This window comes from Anomaloglossus baeobatrachus, chromosome 5, assembly GCF_048569485.1.
Source record: "Anomaloglossus baeobatrachus isolate aAnoBae1 chromosome 5, aAnoBae1.hap1, whole genome shotgun sequence".
Classification (NCBI taxonomy): Eukaryota; Metazoa; Chordata; class Amphibia; order Anura; family Aromobatidae; genus Anomaloglossus; species Anomaloglossus baeobatrachus.
The window spans coordinates 488,113,910-488,132,496 of record NC_134357.1 but is presented as its reverse complement, the minus strand read 5'-3'; the positions used below and the strand labels follow the sequence as shown (position 1 = coordinate 488,132,496).

Genomic DNA, 18,587 nt, shown 5'->3' with positions numbered 1-18,587 from the left:
CAATGCTGCAGACGACACACGCCGCGGAGGAGGACGCGACTGGAGCCGGAGCCAGCCAGAAGAGGATAATCAGCAGAGCAGGGCAGCAGGCACCGGAGCAGGTATGCATAAGGCAGAGCCTAGAATGTATGGGCACCTTACAGGTTAGTTGATGATCGTTGCGATGCCTCTTTTTGGCTGGGAAAAGAGAGAGGCTGGGGGGAGGCTGGGAAAAGAGAGAGGCTGGGGGGAGGCTGGGAAGAGAGAGAGGCTGAGGCTGGGGGGGAGGCTGGGAAGAGAGAGAGGCTGAGGCTGGGGGGAGAGAGAGGGGGAGGCTGGGAGGAGAGAGAGGCTGAGGCTGGGGGGGAGGCTGGGAGGAGAGAGAGGCTGAGGCTGGGGGGGAGGCTGGGGGGAGAGAGAGGCTGGGGGAGAGAGGCTGGGGGGGAGAGAGAGGCTGGGGGGGAGAGAGAGGCTGGGGGAGAGAGGCTGGGGGGGAGGCTGGGGGGAGAGAGAGGCTGGGAGAGAGGCTGGGGGGGAGGCTGGGGGGAGAGAGGCTGGGGGGGAGGCTGGGGGGGAGAGAGAGGCTGGGGGAGAGGCTGGGGGGGGAGAGAGGCTGGGGGGGAGAGAGGCTGGGGGGGGAGAGAGGCTGGGGGGGGAGAGAGGCTGGGGGGGGAGAGAGGCTGGGGGGGGAGAGAGGCTGGGGGGGGAGAGAGGCTGGGGGGGGAGAGAGAGGCTGGGGGGGGAGAGAGAGGCTGGGGGGGGAGAGAGAGGCTGGGGGGGGAGAGAGAGGCTGGGGGGGAGAGAGAGGCTGGGGGGGGGAGAGAGGCTGGGGGGGGAGAGAGGCTGGGGGGGGAGAGAGGCTGGGGGGGGGGGAGAGAGGCTGGGGGGAGAGAGAGGCTGGGGGGAGAGAGGCTGGGGGGAGAGAGGCTGGGGGGAGAGAGGCTGGGGGGGAGGCTGGGGGGAGAGAGAGGCGGAGGCTGGGGGGAGGGGGAGGCTGGGGAGAGAGGCTGGGGGGAGAGAGGCTGGGGGGGAGGCTGGGGGGAGAGAGGCTGGGGGAGAGAGAGGGGGGGGAGAGAGGCTGGGGGAGAGGCGGGGGGGAGAGAGGCTGGGGGAGAGGCTGGGGGGAGAGAGGCTTGGGGGGAGGCTGGGGGGAGAGAGAGGCTGAGGCTGGGGGGAGAGAGAGGGGGAGGCTGGGGGGGAGGCTGGGGGGAGAGAGAGGCTGAGGCTGGGGGGAGAGAGAGGCTGAGGCTGGGGGGAGAGAGAGGCGGAGGCTGGGGGGAGGGGGAGGCTGGGGGGAGAGAGAGGCTGGGGGGAGAGAGAGGCTGGGGGGGAGGCTGGGGGGAGAGAGAGGCTGGGGGGGAGGCTGGGGGGAGAGAGAGGCTGGGGGGGAGGCTGGGGGGAGAGAGAGGGGGAGGCTGGGGGGAGGCTGGGGGGAGAGAGAGGCTGAGGCTGGGGGGAGAGAGGGGGAGAGAGAGGGGAGGCTGGGGGGGAGGCTGGGGGGAGAGAGAGGCTGAGGCTGGGGGGGAGGCTGGGGGGAGAGAGAGGCTGAGGCTGGGGGGAGAGAGGGGGGGAGGCTGGGGGGGAGGCTGGGGGGAGAGAGAGGGGGAGGCTGGGGGGAGAGAGAGGCTGAGGCTGGGGGGAGAGAGAGGGAGGCTGGGGGGAGGGGGAGGCTGGGGGGGAGAGAGAGGCTGGGGGGAGAGAGAGGCTGGGGGGAGAGAGAGGCTGGGGGGGGAGGCTGGGGGGAGAGAGAGGCTGGGGGGAGAGAGAGGCTGGGGGGAGAGAGAGGCTGGGGGGGAGGCTGGGGGGAGAGAGGCTGGGGGGAGAGAGAGGCTGGGGGAGAGGCTGGGGGGAGAGAGAGGCTGGGGGGGAGGCTGGGGGGAGAGAGAGGCTGAGGCTGGGGGGAGAGAGAGGGGGAGGCTGGGGGGAGAGGCTGGGGGGAGAGAGAGGCTGGGGGGGAGGCTGGGGGAGAGGATGGGGGGGAGGCTGGGGGAGAGAGGCTGAGGCTGGGGGAGAGAGAGGGGAGGCTGGGGGGGAGGCTGGGGGGAGAGAGGCTGAGGCTGGGGGGAGAGAGGGGGAGGCTGGGGGGAGGGGGAGGCTGGGGGAGAGAGAGGCTGGGGGGGAGGCTGGGGGGAGAGAGAGGCTGGGGGGAGAGAGAGGCTTGGGGGGAGGCTGGGGGGAGAGAGGCTGGGGGGGAGGCTGGGGGGGAGGCTGGGGGGAGAGAGGCTGGGGGGGAGGCTGGGGGGAGAGAGAGGCTGGGGGAGGCTGGGGGGGAGGCTGGGGGGGAGAGGCTGGGGGGAGAGAGAGGGGGGGGGAGGCTGGGGGAGAGAGAGGCTGGGGGGGGGGGGAGAGAGCGGGGGGAGGCTGGGGGAGAGAGGGGGGGCTGGGGGGGGGAGGCTGGGGGAGAGAGGGCTGGGGGAGCTGGGGGAGAGAGGCTGGGGGGGGGGGGGGGGGAGGCTGGGGGGAGGGAGGTGGGGGGAGGGGCTGGGGGGAGGCTGGGGGGGAGAGAGGCTGGGGGGGGGAGGCTGGGGGGGGAGGGCGGGGGGAGGCTGGGGGGGGGGGGGGGGAGGCTGGGGGGAGAGAGGGCTGGGGGGGGAGGGCTGGGGGGAGAGGGTGAGGCTGGGGAGGCTGGGGGAGAGAGCTGGGGGAGAGAGAGGCTGGGGGGGAGGCTGGGAAGAGAGAGAGGCTGAGGCTGGGGGGAGAGAGAGGGGGAGGCTGGGAGGAGAGAGAGGCTGAGGCTGGGGGGGAGGCTGGGAGGAGAGAGAGGCTGAGGCTGGAGGAGAGAGAGGCTGAGGCTGGGGGGAGGCTGGGAGGAGAGAGAGGCTGAGGCTGGGGGGGAGGCTGGGAGGAGAGAGAGGCTGAGGCTGGGGGGGAGGCTGGGAGGAGAGAGAGGCTGAGGCTGGGGGGAGGCTGGGAGGAGAGAGAGGCTGAGGCTGGGGGGGAGGCTGGGAGGAGAGAGAGGCTGAGGCTGGGGGGGAGGCTGGGGGGAGAGAGAGGCTGGGGGGAGAGAGAGGCAGAGGCTGGGGGGGAGGCTGGGGGAGAGAGAGGCTGGGGGGGAGGCTGGGGGAGAGGGAGGCTGGGGGGAGAGGGAGGCTGGGGGGAGAGAGAGGCTGGGGGGAGAGGGAGGCTGGGGGGAGAGGGAGGCTGGGGGGAGAGAGAGGCTGGGGGGGAGGCTGGGGGGAGAGAGAGGCTGGGGGAGAGAGAGGCTGGGGGGAGAGAGAGGCTGGGGGGAGAGAGAGGCTGGGGGGAGAGAGAGGCTGGGGGGAGAGAGAGGCTGGGGGAGAGAGAGGCTGGGGGGAGAGAGAGGCTGGGGGAGAGAGAGGCTGGGGGGAGAGAGGCTGGGGGGAGAGAGAGGCTGGGGGGAGAGAGGCTGGGGGGAGAGAGAGGCTGGGGGGGAGGCTGGGGGGGGAGAGAGGCTGGGGGGAGAGAGGCTGGGGGGAGAGAGGCTGGGGGAGAGGGAGGCTGGGGGGAGAGGGAGGCTGGGGGGGAGGCTGGGGGGAGCGAGAGGCTGAGGCTGGGGGGAGAGAGGCTGGGGGGGAGGCTGGGGGGAGCGAGAGGCTGAGGCTGGGGGGAGAGAGGCTGGGGGGGAGGCTGGGGGGAGAGAGGTCTTCCAAAATTTCTGCCACACACTTTCAAAGCAGTGGTTAGTCCTCATTGAGCCCCCAGCTCCGCAATGCAGTCCCATAGTCTGCCCCTGTCACACATACACTCGAGAAAGTCTCTTGGACTGGTTCTTGACCAAATAGGGTTTCCCCAAAAGGTTTACATTGGCACAGGGAAGACCTTGTTATAAAAATCCGCAAAATGTAATAACCTAAATCTGATTTGGTGACCTGAAAATAAAAAAAAATAAAAAAATCATACTATACCACAGTGAGGGACACTCTTTTGGACCATAGCATTTTGAGAACCCATGTACTCTAGGTTTATTGAATCACATTGACTTTTTCTGCATGGCACAGTCGCTGTCATGGTTTTCCTGTAATTGTAAAGTCCTAGGTTGCCTTTGTTGGAGTTGAATTTATCAAAATTACTTCCCGTTGTTTCTCTGATTAATGACTCACTTTTTCCCTGGTAGATTTTTTGAATAGAATCTGTAATCTGTGCTATTAACTCTGCTCAAAGCCTGATCCTCTTAACCCAAGGGCGTGAGAGACAGTTATGAATGTGATGTGTAATAAGAGCAAACACACTGCAGGGGGCAGTGAGGAGACGTCCAGGAACACAACTGCTCATAGTGAACTTGAATGGACTGGAGTACAAGTGTCATTGTCATTGTACACACAAGTCTATCAATCAGATGACTCCTCCTATAGGGAAACTCACAGTAACCTCTCTCTGCTGCAGAGGTAACGTTGGAGGGGAATGTTCTTGTACATCAGGTCCTCAATCGGTTATTTTTATTTTTTTTTGTACGTCGTAGCAGCATTATAGTAGTTATAATACTGCCCCCTATGTTCAAGAATATAACTGCTACGAGGGGCTGCTAATAAGTTTTTGTCTTTACCCAGAAAGAAATGCGATAGGATGCTGAAACTTTACATTTCTTCCACACACTCTCCACTGATAACACACTTCTTACACTGGTATTACAATGTTGTGAACTGATTCCAATGGTGTGAAATTTGGTACCCTTGAGGTTTTTCTTCAGGTTTAGAAACAGATGATAGTCAGAGGGAGCTAGGTCCGGTGAATAAGGTGGGTGGTCAACCAGCTGGAAGCCCACCTCTGCCAGTTTGGCCATGGTCACTCGTGCAGTGTGACTGGAGGCGTTGTCTTGCAGGAACAAAATTCCTTTTGGCCTTCAGAGCTGCCTTCAAGTGCTCCAAAAGTTCAACGTAATACCTTGCATTGATGGTAGAACCCTTTTGAAGGTAGTCCACTAGCAGCACGCCCTCCTTATCCCAGAACACAGACGCCATCACCTTTAGTGGCTGCTTTTTGCACCCTGAACTTCTTTAGAAGAGGAGAGCCACTGTGCCTCCACTCTTGACTGCTCCTTATTTTCAGGGTCATACAAATAAATACAGGTCACACCCATAGTGACCAGTCGATCCAAGAAGTTCTTATCAGTCCGGAAACGCTGACAATTGGACAGAGAAGTTTTCACTCGCATGCTTCTCTGATCTGTTGTCAAACATTTGGGGACCCACTTTGCAGATCGCTTCCTCATGTTCAAATGTTCATGGATAATAACACAACGCATTTACGGGAAATCCCCATGATGTCTGCTATTGCTTTAGCTGAAATTCATTGATTCTCCAGTATGAGGTTGTGCACAGCATCGATGATCTCCGGAACAACCACCACTCTCGGTCGTCCAGGACGTTCCTCATCATTGGTCCTGAAGTGGCCCGTTTTAAATTTGGCAACCCAGTTCTTAACTGTGGAATATGAAGGGCACTGATGCCCAATGTCTGCGACATATCACCATGAATATCCTTCACCTACTTTCCTTACAGAAACACGAACTTTATCATTCCTTTGCTCTCAGTTGCTGTGAATATTGCATTAGACTCCGTCATTTTGTTTTCCCGTTTGCATAGAACACTGTTGCCATAAGCAACAAACACAAAATTTTGAAAACCTATATTGGACATAAGGCTTTCAAGTGTTGTAACATTCGTTACCATAGAAACAAAAAAAGATCACAAAGCCAAAGTCTTATCAGCAGTCCCTCGTATAATATTGTTCCCTATGTACAATAATATATCTACTATAATACTGCCCCTTATGTACAAGACTAAAACTACTATAATACAACCAGTCATGTACATATCAGTTATAGTCTTGTACATAGGGAGCAGTATTATAGTAGTTATATTCTTGTACATAGGGGGCAGTATTAAACTACTATAATACTGCCCCCTATGTACAAGAATATAGCTACTATAATACTGCCTCCTATGTCCAAGAATATAACTACTATAATATAGTAGTTATATTCTTGGACATAGGAGGCAGTATTATAGTAGTTATATTCCTTTACATAGGAGGCAGTATTGTAGTAGTTGTTATATTCTTGTACATAGGGGGCAGTATTATAGTAGTTTATATTCTTGTACATGAGGAGCTGTAAATGAAAATGATGTCAATGAAAATGGTATAGGTGAAAACCTAATCTTGTCCGGCAAAAAAGCCTTCCTCCCTTCTGAGCACCACAGTGTCTAAACCACAGTTAACATCCACATATTTGGTATTGTTGTATTGAGGAAGCCCACTTAATTTACGAGGTGTGTGTCTCCAGAATCATGAGCTGAACACAATGTACTAGGCACTACAATGTACTGGGCACTACAAGAATTTTATTTCCAATTTTTATTTCTGAAACATTCACTGCATTTAATGTCATGGATGTTTTCCAGAGACACAAATAATCCCTATACCCATAATGCATTCCCAGAGGGGCTGTAATTTTCAAAATATGGTCACTTGAGGGCAGGGCCGTATTTGCCACTAGGCACCCGTGGTCCGGTGCCTAGGGCGGCACGTTGCGGGGGGGCGGCACTTTCTGGCAGCAAAAAAAAAAAAAATTTTTTTTTTTTTTTTTACATCCCCGCCCCCCCGCCCCTCCCTCCGTTGCACTTCGCTGTGTTCTCGAGGGGGGGGGGGGGGTGAGAGGGAGGAAAGGCGCACCTCTGTCTCTTGATAGTGTGCTGATTAACCCCGGAAGTTCCAGCGCCTGCACTTCCGGGTCAGAGGCGCGCGGGCGCGCCAATCAGCTCACTGCCCCGTGCTGCAGCGTCCAATGCTGCAGACGACACACGCCGCGGAGGAGGACGCGACTGGAGCCGGAGCCAGCCAGAAGAGGATAATCAGCAGAGCAGGGCAGCAGGCACCGGAGCAGGTATGCATAAGGCAGAGCCTAGAATGTATGGGCACCTTACAGGTTAGTTGATGATCGTTGCGATGCCTCTTTTTGGCTGGGAAAAGAGAGAGGCTGGGGGGAGGCTGGGAAAAGAGAGAGGCTGAGGCTGGGGGGAGGCTGGGAAGAGAGAGAGGCTGAGGCTGGGGGGGAGGCTGGGAGAGAGAGAGGCTGAGGCTGGGGGGAGAGAGAGGGGGAGGCTGGGAGGAGAGAGAGGCTGAGGCTGGGGGGGAGGCTGGGAGGAGAGAGAGGCTGAGGCTGGGGGAGAGAGGCTGGGGGAGAGAGGCTGGGGGGGAGAGAGAGGCTGGGGGGGAGAGAGAGGCTGGGGGAGAGAGGCTGGGGGGGAGGCTGGGGGGAGAGAGAGGCTGGGAGAGAGGCTGGGGGGGAGGCTGGGGGGAGAGAGGCTGGGGGGGAGGCTGGGGGGGAGAGAGAGGCTGGGGGAGAGGCTGGGGGGGGAGAGAGGCTGGGGGGGGAGAGAGGCTGGGGGGGGAGAGAGGCTGGGGGGGGAGAGAGGCTGGGGGGGGAGAGAGGCTGGGGGGGGAGAGAGGCTGGGGGGGGAGAGAGGCTGGGGGGGGAGAGAGGCTGGGGGGGGGAGAGAGGCTGGGGGGGGAGAGAGGCTGGGGGGGGAGAGAGGCTGGGGGGGGGAGAGAGGCTGGGGGGGGAGAGAGAGGGGCTGGGGGGGGAGAGAGAGAGGCTGGGGGGGGAGAGAGAGGCTGGGGGGGGAGAGAGAGGCTGGGGGGGGAGAGAGGCTGGGGGGGGGAGAGAGGCTGGGGGGGGAGAGAGGCTGGGGGGGGGAGAGAGGCTGGGGGGGGAGAGAGGCTGGGGGGGGAGAGAGGCTGGGGGGGGAGAGAGGCTGGGGGGGGGGAGAGAGGCTGGGGGGAGAGAGGCTGGGGGGAGAGAGGCTGGGGGAGAGAGGCTGGGGGGGAGGCTGGGGGGAGAGAGAGGCGGAGGCTGGGGGGAGGGGGAGGCTGGGGAGAGAGGCTGGGGGGAGAGAGGCTGGGGGGGAGGCTGGGGGGAGAGAGGCTGGGGGAGAGAGAGGGGGGGGAGAGAGGCTGGGGGAGAGGCGGGGGGGAGAGAGGCTGGGGGAGAGGCTGGGGGGAGAGAGGCTTGGGGGGAGGCTGGGGGAGAGAGAGGCTGAGGCTGGGGGGGAGAGAGAGGGGGAGGCTGGGGGGGAGGCTGGGGGGAGAGAGAGGCTGAGGCTGGGGGGAGAGAGAGGCTGAGGCTGGGGGGAGAGAGAGGCGGAGGCTGGGGGGAGGGGGAGGCTGGGGGGAGAGAGAGGCTGGGGGGAGAGAGAGGCTGGGGGGGAGGCTGGGGGGAGAGAGAGGCTGGGGGGGAGGCTGGGGGGAGAGAGAGGCTGGGGGGGAGGCTGGGGGGAGAGAGAGGGGGAGGCTGGGGGGGAGGCTGGGGGGGAGAGAGAGGCTGAGGCTGGGGGGAGAGAGGGGGAGGCTGGGGGGAGAGAGAGGGGGAGGCTGGGGGGGAGGCTGGGGGGAGAGAGAGGCTGAGGCTGGGGGGGAGGCTGGGGGGAGAGAGAGGCTGAGGCTGGGGGGAGAGAGGGGGGGAGGCTGGGGGGGAGGCTGGGGGGAGAGAGAGGGGGAGGCTGGGGGGAGAGAGAGGCTGAGGCTGGGGGGAGAGAGAGGGAGGCTGGGGGGAGGGGGAGGCTGGGGGGAGAGAGAGGCTGGGGGGAGAGAGAGGCTGGGGGGAGAGAGAGGCTGGGGGGGGAGGCTGGGGGGAGAGAGAGGCTGGGGGGAGAGAGAGGCTGGGGGGAGAGAGAGGCTGGGGGGGAGGCTGGGGGGAGAGAGGCTGGGGGGGAGAGAGAGGCTGGGGGAGAGGCTGGGGGGAGAGAGAGGCTGGGGGGGAGGCTGGGGGGAGAGAGAGGCTGAGGCTGGGGGGAGAGAGAGGGGGAGGCTGGGGGAGAGGCTGGGGGGAGAGAGAGGCTGGGGGGGAGGCTGGGGGGAGAGGATGGGGGGGAGGCTGGGGGGAGAGAGGCTGAGGCTGGGGGGAGAGAGAGGGGGAGGCTGGGGGGGAGGCTGGGGGGAGAGAGGCTGAGGCTGGGGGGAGAGAGGGGGAGGCTGGGGGGAGGGGGAGGCTGGGGGGAGAGAGAGGCTGGGGGGGAGGCTGGGGGGAGAGAGAGGCTGGGGGGAGAGAGAGGCTTGGGGGGAGGCTGGGGGGAGAGAGGCTGGGGGGGAGGCTGGGGGGGAGGCTGGGGGGAGAGAGGCTGGGGGGGAGGCTGGGGGGAGAGAGAGGCTGGGGGGGAGGCTGGGGGGGGAGGCTGGGGGGAGAGAGGCTGGGGGGAGAGAGAGGCTGGGGGGGAGGCTGGGAAGAGAGAGAGGCTGAGGCTGGGGGGAGAGAGAGGGGGAGGCTGGGAGGAGAGAGAGGCTGAGGCTGGGGGGGAGGCTGGGAGGAGAGAGAGGCTGAGGCTGGGAGGAGAGAGAGGCTGAGGCTGGGGGGGAGGCTGGGAGGAGAGAGAGGCTGAGGCTGGGGGGGAGGCTGGGAGGAGAGAGAGGCTGAGGCTGGGGGGGAGGCTGGGAGGAGAGAGAGGCTGAGGCTGGGGGGGAGGCTGGGAGGAGAGAGAGGCTGAGGCTGGGGGGGAGGCTGGGAGGAGAGAGAGGCTGAGGCTGGGGGGGGAGGCTGGGGGGAGAGAGAGGCTGGGGGGAGAGAGAGGCAGAGGCTGGGGGGGAGGCTGGGGGGGAGAGAGAGGCTGGGGGGGAGGCTGGGGAGAGGGAGGCTGGGGGGAGAGGGAGGCTGGGGGGAGAGAGAGGCTGGGGGAGAGGGAGGCTGGGGGGAGAGAGAGGCTGGGGGGGAGGCTGGGGGGAGAGAGAGGCTGGGGGGAGAGAGAGGCTGGGGGGAGAGAGAGGCTGGGGGGAGAGAGAGGCTGGGGGGAGAGAGGCTGGGGGGAGAGAGAGGCTGGGGGGGAGGCTGGGGGGGGAGAGAGGCTGGGGGGAGAGAGGCTGGGGGGAGAGAGGCTGGGGGGAGAGGGAGGCTGGGGGGGAGGCTGGGGGGAGCGAGAGGCTGAGGCTGGGGGGAGAGAGGCTGGGGGGAGGCTGGGGGGAGCGAGAGGCTGAGGCTGGGGGGAGAGAGGCTGGGGGGGAGGCTGGGGGGAGAGAGGCTGGGGGGGAGGCTGGGGGGGAGAGAGGCTGGGGGGGAGGCTGGGGGGAGAGAGAGGCTGGGGGGGAGAGAGGCTGGGGGGAGAGAGGCTGGGGGGAGAGGGAGGCTGGGGGGAGAGAGAGGCTGGGGGGAGCGAGAGGCTGAGGCTGGGGGGAGAGAGAGGCTGGGGGGGAGGCTGGGGGGGAGAGAGAGGCTGGGGGGGAGGCTGGGGGGGAGAGAGAGGCTGGGGGGGAGGCTGGGGGGAGAGAGAGAGGCTGGGGGGGGAGGCTGGGGGGAGAGAGAGGCTGGGGGGGGGAGGCTGGGGGGAGAGAGAGGCTGGGGGGGGAGGCTGGGGGAGAGAGAGAGAGGCTGGGGGGGAGGCTGGGGGGAGAGAGAGAGGCTGGGGGGGAGGCTGGGGGGGAGAGAGGCTGGGGGGGAGGCTGGGGGGAGAGAGAGGCTGGGGGGAGAGAGGCTGAGGCTGGGGGGAGAGAGAGGCTGAGGCTGGGGGGGAGAGAGAGGCTGAGGCTGGGGGGGAGGCTGGGGGGAGAGAGGGGCTGAGGCTGGGGGGGAGGCTGGGGGGAGAGAGGGGCTGAGGCTGGGGGGGGGAGGCTGGGGGGAGAGAGAGGCTGAGGCTGGGGGGGAGGCTGGGGGGGAGAGAGGCTGAGGCTGGGGGGGAGGCTGGGGGGAGAGAGAGGCTGAGGCTGGGGGGGAGGCTGGGGGGAGAGAGAGGCTGAGGCTGGGGGGGAGAGAGGCTGATGCTGGGGGAGAGAGAGGCTGGGGGGAGAGAGGCTGATGCTGGGGGAGAGGCTGCTGCTGAAGGCGGGGGAGAGAGGCTGCTGCTGGGGAATGGGAGAGAGGGGCCAATCCTAGAGACAGAGGACAAGGGTTGAGGGATAGTGCAATGACAAAATCGATGGGTGGAGTGTAGGGACTCAGAATAAGAGGGGGGCAGCATTGGGAGCTCATTATGGAGAAGGGGCAGCATGTGTGGGCTCAGTATGGAGTGGATCAATGTAGGGGAGTCAATATCAAGAGTGGGGTAGTGTGTGTGTGGGGGGGGGGGTCTCAGCATAAGCGCTAGTGTGGTGGTCTTAGTATGATGAATGGGGCAGCATGGAGGTGTCATTATGGAAAAGAGTAAGGCAGCATTAGGAGCTCATGGAGAGGGGCAGCATGCATGGGACACTGTGAGGAGGGGGCAGCATGCATGGGACATTGTGAGGAGGGGGGCAGCATGCATGGGACCCTGTGAGGAGGGGGCAGCATGCATGGGACCCTGTGAGGAGGGGGCAGCATGCATGGGACCCTGTGAGGAGGGGGCAGCATGCATGGGACCCTGTGAGGAGGGGGCAGCATGCATGGGACCCTGTGAGGAGGGGGCAGCATGCATGGGACCCTGTGAGGAGGGGGCAGCATGCATGGGACCCTGTGAGGAGGGGGCAGCATGCATGGGACCCTGTGAGGAGGGGGCAGCATGCATGGGACCCTGTGAGGAGGGGGCAGCATGCATGGGACCCTGTGAGGAGGGGGCAGCATGCATGGGACCCTGTGAGGAGGGGGCAGCATGCATGGGACCCTGTGAGGAGGGGGCAGCATGCATGGGACCCTGTGAGGAGGGGGCAGCATGCATGGGACCCTGTGAGGAGGGGGCAGCATGCATGGGACCCTGTGAGGAGGGGGCAGCATGCATGGGACACTGTGAGGAGGGGGCAGCATGCATGGGACATTGTGAGGAGGGGGCAGCATGCATGGGACCCTGTGAGGAGGGGGCAGCATGCATGGGACATTGTGAGGAGGGGGCAGCATGCATGGGATATTGTGAGGAGGGGGCAGCATGCATGGGACCCTGTGAGGAGGGGGCAGCATGCATGGGACATTGTGAGGAGGGGGCAGCATGCATGGGACACTGTGAGGAGGGGGAAGCATGCATGTGACACTGTGAGGAGGGGGCAGCATGCATGGGACATTGTGAGGAGGGGGCAGCATGCATGGGACCCTGTGAGGAGGGGGCAGCATGCATGGGACACTGTGAGGAGGGGCAGCATGCATGGGACACTGTGAGGAGGGGGCAGCATGCATGGGACATTGTGAGGAGGGAGCAGCATGCATGGGATATTGTGAGGAGGGGGCAGCATGCATGGGACATTGTGAGGAGGGGGCAGCATGATGTGAGGACAGTACAGATCATATTTCATAATTGAGGAAGGTGTGGTGGGGGTATAATTTATAAGGGAGGGCAGTGTGTAGTATATTAGGGGCAGTGTGACAGTCACAGTATATAAGTGGGGACGGTGTGGTGGGAATATTTTATCCTCATGCTATGTTTTGATGTGCCTGTGGTGATCCCCATTGGGGGGGGGGAGTTAGTGCCCTTCATTTCTCATTGATACTTTTTAAAGTGTTTTATAGAGTAGATCTGCCTTAAACAGATGTCGAGTGCGAAAACTCAGTTTTACGTTGTCACTAAGGGGCGCGACCACTTAAAGTGCCTAGGGCAGCACGAAGGCAAAATACAGCCCTGCTTGAGGGTGTTTCTACTATTCTGACACTTAATGTCACAACAGGGCAGAATGACGCCCAGTTTACGATGCAAAGGAAAGGGGAAAAGGTTCAAAATGGGGCCCAACCCTGTACTCCCTATCATCCCTACATGAGTCCTTATCTCCCCCCTTTCCCACCCGTGCACAATCATGTGCCTAAGCTCTGGCTAGTAAGCTGGGCAGCAAGATGCAAGTCTTACTACTATGATAAGACCACACTGGGAGAGGGACAAACAAATGGGAAAACAACAAACTTAACTTCACAGTTTCCACAAGGACAACTTCTCCTGGGAGGTCAGTATAGAAGAACTATAAATGGCATATGGGAGGATAAGGAGTGAGTTTAAATAATGAAAAGGAGAGGCAGCAAGGTGCAGCAGCTGAGATTACAATTATATGGCATCTCAGCAGGATCAAAAAGGATCTTCAACTCCATCAACCCCAAATGACAAATCCACTCTACTCATGTTAAAGAGGACCTCCGATCTGCTAATCGCTGTGATCTTCTAATCACAGATATCACATAGGCCTCAGCCAGACGCGACACACTTATGACACTCCTTCCCTCCCGAGCCCTGCGGTGCAGCCAAACAGTACTGCAGTCACATATGGGGTACTGCAACATTCAGGAGAAATTGTGTGTGTGTGTGTGTGTGTGTGTGTGTGTGTGTGTGTGTGTGTGTGTGTGTGTGTGTGTGTGTGTGTGTGTGTGTGTGTGTGTGGGGGGGGGGGGGTATTTTTTATTTATTTACCTATTCCCCTTGTGAAAATTGGAAATCTGGGGTTAAAACAACATTTTAGTGGTACAAATGTAATTAATTATTTTTTCTTTACTGCCCAATAATATAACATTTTGTGACATACCTATGGAGTCTATATGCTCACTGCACCCCTATATGAATTCAATGAAAGGTGCAGTTTGTAAAATGTGGTTACCGTATTTTTCGGACCATAAGACGCACTTTTTTTCCCCCAAATGTTGGGGGAAAGTTGGGGGTGCGTCTTATGGTCTGACTATAGGGCTGCGGCTGGGAATGAGGGTGCTGCAGGTCATCGGGGGCACGAGCAGGCAGCAGCAGCGCCTGCTCGTGACCACGTGTGCCCGCTCATTACATATGCACGCCCATCCTCCCGCCCACCTCTCAGCGCTGAAGCCGGCACTGACAGGTGGGCGGGAGGACGAGCGGGGACGCGCGGATAGTAAAGAGCCGGCCGCATGATCACCCCTGGCAATTACAGCCTGGAGTGATCATGTGCGGCTGTATTCACTGTCGCCCGCGCGTCATTACCAGCGCGGGGTGCAGTGAATCAGTACACTCACCCGTCCCCGTGTGTGGAGCCGGCCCCCTGCTGCACGTGATGTCTTCCTGTCTGTGCCGGTCAGCTGATCTGTGCCGGTCAGCTGATCTGTGCCGGTCAGCTGATCTGTGCTGAGCCGGTCAGCTGATCGGCACAGACAGGAAGACATCGCGATGCAGCAGGGGAACGGCTCCACACACACAGATCAGAGTGCCAGAGAGGAAGATGTGATCGGTGCTGCAGGGAGTGAGGAAAAGGTGAGTATAAACGTTTATTTTTTTCTCTGTGCTATAGGATACAGGCCATATACCAGGATGGTATATGAGCACGATGGGGGCATATAGCAGGATGGGAGTACCGTATATGAGCAGGAGGGATGGGAGGATATGTGAACAGGCTGGATGGCGGGGGTATGTGAACAGGCTGGATGGGGGGGGGGGGTATGTGAACAGGCTGGATGGGGGGGGGGGTATGTGAACAGGCTGGATGGGGGGGGGTATGTGAACAGGCTGGATGGGGGTTTATAGCAGGATCATATACAAGGCAGGAGGATCATTACCAGGATGGGGTACCTTAGTAGAGAATTTGGGGACATTACCCCCATAACAGTGTCAGCAGCAGATCCTCGCCCCATAACAGTGTGTCATGACCACATTTTTTGCTTAAAGTTTTATTTTCCCATTTTCCTCCTCTAAAACCAGGGTGCGTCTTATAGTCCGAAAAATACGGTACTTGTTGGGGGCTTCTGCTGTTTTGGCATGTCAGGTGCTCTTCAAATGAGACATGGCATCCACAATCTATTCCAGCCAAAATGGCGCTCCAAAATTCAAATAGCCACTACATATGGACTACCTGCATACTCAAGAGAATTTTGCACAACAAATTGTTTATTGCATTTTCTCATGTTACCCTTCTTAAAATGCAAAACGTGGAGCTAAAATAACATTTTTGTGGGAAATATATACATATCTAATATTTTTTTTATTTTCACAGCTCAACATTATAAACTTCTGTGAGGTACCTGTGGGTTCAAGGTGCTCACCACACATCTAGATAAGTTCCTTGAGGGGGTCTAGTTTCCAAATGGGGTCACTTGTGGGGGGGGGTTCCACTGTTTAGGACATCAGGGGCTCTCCAAACGCGATATGGTCTAACAATTCCAACCAATTTTGTATTCGAGGAGTAAAATTGCGCTCCTTCCTTTCAAGCCCTACCGTAACCCAAACAGTAGTTTAAACACCACATATGTGGTACTAGCATGCTCAGGAAAAATTGTACAACAAATTGCACTGTGCATTTCTGCTACCCTTGGGAAAATAAAAAAATTGGAGCTAAAAAAACATTTTTGTGGGAAAAGGTAAAATTTACTTTTTCTTTCCTTCCACACTTTTCGTTCCTGTGAAGCACCTGAGGGGTTAATAAACTTCTTGGATGTGGTTTTGAGAACTTTCAGGGGTGTAATTTTTAAAATTGTCACATTTCGATATTTTCTGTCATAGGCCTCTGTCACTTCAAATGTGATTTTGGTCCCTAGAAGAAAAAAACAAAAAAAAAAGTTTGTAAATTTTGATGGAAAAAATAAGTTGGCGTCAAACTTTTTAACCCTTCTAACATCGTAACAAACAAAATGTTTTCAAAAATGGTGGTGATGTAAAGTAGACATGTGGTGAATGTTATTAACTACTTAGTGTGACAGAACTCTCTGGTTGGTTTAAATGATAGAAAGCCAACATTTTGCATCACCAAATTGAATGATTAAAGGGGGCTTTACACGCTACGACATCGCTAATGCGAACTCGTTGGGGTCACGGATTTGGTGACTCACATCCGGCCGCATTAGCGATGCCGTTGCGTGTGACACCAATGAGCAATTTTGCATCATTGCAAAAACGTGCAAAATCGCTCATCGGTGACATGGGGGTCCATTCTCAAAAATCGTTACTGCAGCAGTAACTAGGTTGTTCCTCGTTCCTGCGGCAGCACACATCGCTCCGTGTGACACCGCAGGAACGAGGAAGCTCTCCTTACCTGCCTCCCAGCCACAATGCGGAAGGAAGGAGGTGGGCGGGATGTTACGTCCCGCTCAGCTCTGCCCCTCTGCTGCTATTGGGCGGCCGCTCAGTGACGTCGCTGTGACGCCGCATGGACCGCCTCCTTAGATAGGAGGCGGTTCGCCAGTCACAGCGACGTCGCCGGGCAGGTATGTGTGACTGGTATGGGCGATGTTCTGCGCCACGGGCAGCGATTTGCCCGAGTCGCGCAACAGATGGGGACAGGTACCCACACTAGCGATATCGGGACCGATATCGCAGTGTGTAAAGCCACTTTAGGGTGCTTTATGCACCAGAAATGTCTTTTCTAACATGAAGTTTTCTGTGGATGTTATAGTGATATACTTACCAATAAATAAAGTTTTAATGTCAGTGAAGCTGGATTATCCTTTATTTCTTCATTGTTGCTGCATCTGTGTAGAGACCCTTTCCATACTCCGAACTGAATTGGGGTTATACTGGATTCCTTTGTGTTATCATCACCAAAAAAATACCATACCCAGAGAGCATCATGGTGGGGACAGCATTACACATTGGGGCTATTTTTTGTCAGTTCAAACCTGGGGCTTTAGTCAAGGTGGAAGGAATTATGAACGGCTCCAAATATAAGTACATTTTGCAACAAAACCTTGAGACCTGTACTAAAAAGCGGAAGATTAAAAAGAATTTCAGCTTTCAGCATAACAACCCTAAGCATACCTCCAGATCAGGATAAGAATGGCTTGACCAGAAGAAGATCAAAGAATTCGGAATGGCCCAGCCGGAAACCATACCTTGATCCAATTAAAAATTTGTGTGTTGACCTGGAGAGTGCTCTGTACACAGGAGATGCCCCAGCAATATGACAGGTGAACCTACGGCAAGGAACAATGGACCAAGATTATGATTCTAGATATGCCATGCTAATGGACTCCTACCCAAAAAGACTGAATGCTGTCATAAATTCAAACAGGACTTCAACAAATTACACAGGTCTGCAAGGGTAAAACTGTTGGAAAAGTAAGAGGTGATTTTTATATACTTTCGATTGCTGAACTAAAAAAGTATTGTGATGTTTCTGGGCAGATGTAAAAAATTGAGTAAAATGTGAGTGGAGATTCTTTATGGACTCATCCCAAAAAAGTCTGAAAGCTGCTACTACACAATGGCAGCAAGTGTGCTTCAGTGCCTGTAGGGCAGTCTGTGCACTTCAAGGAAAGCTACAAGAATTTAGACTTCATTCTCAATAAACTTTAAAGGGAATCTGTCACCACTTTTTTTGGCCTATAAGCTGCGGCCACCACCACCGGGCTCTTATATACAGCATTCTAACATGCTGTATATGTTATACCCCCGGCCTGGGCTCTTATAAACACTTTAATACTTAACGGTCGCACTGTGGGCCTACTAATGGGCGTCTCCATTGTCCGGTGCCGGCGCCTCCTCTTTCGGCCATCTTCGTCCTCTTTCTGAAGCCTGGGTGTATAACGCGGCTACGTCATACACTCGCCGATCATGCGCAGGCGCACTACAATACTTTGATCTGTCCTGCTCAGGGCAGATCAAAGTGCGACTGCTAAGGACCTGAATGCCGGCGAGTGTGTATGATGTCGGACCTGTCATGCACCGTGGCTAGAGAAGGAGAACAAAGATGGCCAAAAGAGGCAGCGCTGGACAACAGAGATGCCCATTAGGCCCACCGCGTGACCATTAGGTATGTATTATAAAGTGTTTTTTATGTTATACCCCTGGCCTGGGCTCTTATATACGGCATGTTAGAATGCTGTATATAAGAGCCCGGAGGTGGTGGCCGCAGCTTATAGGCCGAAAAAGTGGTGACAGGTTTCCTTTAATTACGAGGATCAAGGATTGTCAATATATGGTGATCTGAAAGTTCTCTCCTTGCTCCTTGGGCAGCAAGGAGTATACAAGAAGTACCCAAGCTTTTTGTGTGAATGGGACAGCTGGGATCGGAATCCACAGTGAAGCAAAAAAAGATGGCCATCAAGAACATCTTTGCAACCTGGACTGAAGAACCTGGTTGCGGAAAGTTTAGATGATCCCACTAAAGTTCTCCTGCCACCACTCCACATTCAGCTCAGACTATTTTAAGCAGTTTGTGAAAGCTCTACCAAAAGGTGAGACTTTTAAATACCTGTGTACCAAGTTTCAGGGACTGTCCAAGGCAAAACTGAAGAAAGGCATTTTTGTGAGTCCAGATATTCAGAAACTAATGAAGGATCATGTGTTCAAAACAAAAATGAAAGCTGTTGAAAAAAGGGATTGGGATTCTTTTAAAGAAGTCAAAGTAATTTCTAGGTAACAACAAAGATCCAAAATGTAAGTCCATTGTGGAGAACATGCTGAAACATTTCAAAGCCTTGGGTTGTCTGATGAATTTGAAGTTACGTTTCTTACATTCCCATTTGGACTACTTTCCTGAAAACCTTAGTTCTGTTTGCGAAGAGCAAGGAGAAAGCTTTCATCAGGATATCACTGATATGGAATGACAATACCAAGGTAGATGGAAGGTGAATGTGATTAAGGACGATTGCTGGATGCTTCACAGAAAACATCTGCAGGCTTTCGGTAAGGGAAAAGGTATCAAGTAATCCATTACTACATGCAGATGGACAGACTGGATATGAAGATCATCTTACCCAATCCTTGTGTTAAGGGATGACCTGATTAAGAAGGTGTGGTCCTAAATCTCTAGTAAAACCATAATTAATATTAGTATTAAATCCTGAATGAACCACTCATAAAAAAAATGAATCGGACATAAGGTCAGAC

General features: G+C 57.4%; 1 protein-coding gene across 6 annotated transcripts in view; it reads right to left on the bottom strand.

Annotated features, from left to right (window-relative positions):
* PDE6G (phosphodiesterase 6G) overlaps window positions 1-18,587 on the bottom strand; it is a 50,713-nt gene that overhangs the window by 15,695 nt on the left and 16,431 nt on the right. Inside the window, exons 2-3 of one of the 6 annotated variants that reach the window (XM_075350690.1) lie at window positions 16,515-16,669; window positions 15,133-15,294 (exon numbers count right to left, since the gene is read on the bottom strand). The exons of 2 other annotated variants lie outside the window; for them this stretch is intronic. The gene's annotated coding sequence lies outside the window, so the exon portion shown is untranslated. Of the gene's footprint in view, window positions 1-14,785; window positions 14,949-15,132; window positions 15,295-16,514; window positions 16,670-18,587 lie in introns of those variants that run through there. 3 more of the 6 variants (XM_075350689.1, XM_075350691.1, XM_075350694.1) reach the window with 3 other exon arrangements.